A 3,448-nucleotide genomic window follows, 5' to 3' on the forward strand; every position below is an offset into this window, starting at 1 on the left:
CAGTGAAGATGGTCGCCTGCAGGTTCAAGCTCATTGCATCTCCAACCCACATCCACTGCCACTGTACTTAAGGGAAGTTAAAGACTTTCTTCTGCACCTACATTTGGATCACCTCGATCCATGAAAATAAGATTTAGAGGACAGATAAAGAAAAAACTGAATTATAAGATAAGAGAGGATGAGAGGAGAAAGAAAGAAATTAAAAATCCAGCCCAGGGAATATCGTGGGGAGTGAGAGTTTTTTAAAGAGAATGAAAGAAGAGAAGGAATGATAGAAGGAAGGGAACATAGATTAAGAAAGTTAAAAGAGTCGGAAGGTGAAAAAGAAAGCTCAGAGAGAGCACCTGTAAATCAATCTTTTTGAAGGTGTGATTCACTAACCTGGTTTCCAACTGCAGTGATTTCTTCTGATGCCTTTGACAGTATAACAAAATGTAAGTCAGGATTAAGAACTGGGGACATAGAAGAACATGTGAATCTTTGGGATTCTCTTCACTCATGTAGGAAAAGAACTAGAAATTAATTAGTTCAGCCGCCATTTGTCAGCTGTAACAGCTCTGACGTAGCAGAGAGAGTCACTCAGGGTGATGAAGACTTTTTAAAAAACCCTGTTTGATCCAGTTGTACTGACTGTTTTTTTTTTAACGTGTGGCTCATGTTTTCCATGTTAGCCTAAGCCTTCCTAGATGAGCCTAAAGATGAAAAACTGTCAAAAATATGTTTTAATTTTCCTTTACCCTGCTAAACTCTCACTATATAATATATTTTTACATACATGTTTATGGTAGTGTACAACAAATGCTAGCACTCCTCACCTTGATTAAAGCTTTTGAGAATGACCTCTGTCCAGTGAGCAATATAAATGCACTCAAGGATGCAGGGGATTAATGGAAGAAAAAGAAAAATGGAAAGCCAGAGGCAGGGTGATAGGTTTGTAGCTTGAACCTATCCGCTGGAACGTTGAGGACAATATAATTACACAGCGAAGCAAGACACGAGTAGGCAAAGTTCTTCATGTTACTCGTGCACGGGAGAGACCGGACAAACGCCGTTCCTTCGCTTGACCCCAGTTGCTCTCGTCCGTTCTCCCGTACCACTGTTCTTTTATTGAGGTTACATGAATATGCATAGGTTCATTAACATATGACGTCTACATACACACAAAGAGTACCTTGCCTGTGTATGTGTGTGTGTGTGTGCGTGCACGTGTGTGTGTGTGTGTGTGTGTGTGTGTGTGTGTGTGTGTGTGTGAGATCCAGATGTGACCCTGTGAAGACTCCCCAAAGCTGGTGCCAGGAGTCTAGCGGTCCATCTGAACAAAAGGCTCTTATACTTAAACAGATATACGTGTGCTTGCTATACCATAAATCAATAAGAAAAGATACGACCTCTCCTAGGAGGTGTGATCTATGCCAGAACACTCTGTAGAGGAGTGAACGCACTCCCCCTTCATGCTACACAGAGCTGTTACAGACCTCCTAGGATGAGACATTCTTTCAATCTACAAATAATTATACACCTCTAAGCATATATGGTTAAATATTTCTAAGCATAAATGACAATCAACAATACAAATCTAACATTTCCCCCTTTTTGACCTTTATGCTAGAAAAGTTCCCAGTTATGAATACTTCATGTCTGACAGTTTCAATGCAAACATTTTTATACTCAGCATATGTCAAATCACCATAAATTACTGAAAAAATACACAGTTTAACAAATGTATTAGCAGTTATCCCATTACTCATTGATCTCATCCAATGGCAAACTGCATCCTACAAGCAAACAAAGAAATTATTAATTTAATAGTGAAAATAAGAAAGTAACATTTTCAAAAACAGCTCAGCTTGGTGGTGCTTCCTCCGGGTGTGCAAATCACATGTCTCTCTGCAGAGTGGTTTGAGTTCTGCAGGGCGTCATGAATGTCTCTTCCAGTTGTTTCCATCATTGTCCATAGGACCAGAGTCCAAATGTATGTAGAATAGACATTCAAACACCAGTTGGTTTTGTTGTTTGTCAACATGGGTCTCAGCTATTTCCAAAGCTGCAGACCTCATAGGAAACTGCTGTTATCACCACCATAGCTTCTGGTTCCTGTGCTTTTCACAGAATCATGATGTCATCCTTAGACTCCCTCTGCGCTGTCGATGGAGCTTGGCACGCTCCCCTCATCCCTCGAGTTTTCATGTCCCAACGCTGCTGAAGATTTAAGGCAGAGCACGTCGTACACCTTAGTTGTCTTCCTCAGCATCAATATTGAATCTTTCATTTTATTTAAATCTTGCTGTGGGACGTCTCCTCTTGATCTCCTGGAAGCTCAGTAGCACAGCTCTCCGTGTGATGTCTGCTGTGCTGAAGATGATCTCTGATCCTCCTGAAGCCTCTCTCCTGGCCTCAGCTCCCATCTTGTGGACGATCCTCTCAGGCACTCCTTCTCGTCATGCATAGTCCTGATTTTGGGCCTGCTGGATCTGTCTCTCTTAGGTGAGAGTTGTCATGTGTCCATCTCCTCTGCCTTCCTCCTGGTTCAGCTGTTTCCGGCACCAGCTTGGGTCCTATAAGGATGAGCGTCGTAGTCAAGGTAACCAAGAGGGTCCTGGTCGCACACAGATCCGTCACGCCTCACACTTGGTTGCCCTAGAGTTGATCAGAGGCTGGAGACAAGTGTCATGTGCAGGTTTTCTCAAATGAGTAAACTACAATTATTTTCATAAGTCGCCTCAGACATGGATCATCCCATGTACTCAGTCAACATTAATGTAATCAGTGACTGCTCTTAAGCAAAGTCATATTACTATGAGCTCAATAGCCCATCGTCAACTATTCCATAAACAATCCCTTATATATTTTTCTCATGTCACTTGTCCGCTTCAGCTGAATCTTCTACACACAGTCATAGAAAAACAAACATTAGCAACACACATTGATTATCCTGGTGGGCAGGCGTCGCCCATCCACATTCCAGAGGTGCCATAAAAACACCATAAAGTTAGCCAACCCTAGCCGTGGAAAGAATGTCATTCACATATAAACCCAGAAATCCTGTAGTAGGAAAACATTAACTAATCCTCTTATAAATCACATGATCAAACACATGATTAACCATCTGCTGTAAAAAGAAATGTAAATGTTAGCGCTGCGCAGGTGTGTACACTTTCTCACAGTAATGTCTGTGAGCAACACAAGGTAGTGAATGACACACACATAGTAAATTCACAGACAGAGAATTTAAACTAAAAAGGTTAAATTTTCAGAGTTCACAAACATAAAAATGGCATTTAAAAGGTTAAATGATCACGCAACCTCGGATGTTGCTGTCATCTTTCTGCTCCTGTAAAAGGAAACACACATAGATTCATCTGCACCTTTGTCAGGTGGGGGTTAACTTCGCACAGTCGTGTTACGTCAGTAAAGTCTTGTCAGCTTTTGTCAGCATTTACCAGTCAGT

Source organism: Mchenga conophoros, linkage group LG2, assembly GCF_057382185.1.
Source record: "Mchenga conophoros isolate Kocher_MC1m ecotype Shallow Benthic linkage group LG2, M_conophoros_male_GT1.1, whole genome shotgun sequence".
Taxonomy (NCBI): Eukaryota; Metazoa; Chordata; class Actinopteri; order Cichliformes; family Cichlidae; genus Mchenga; species Mchenga conophoros.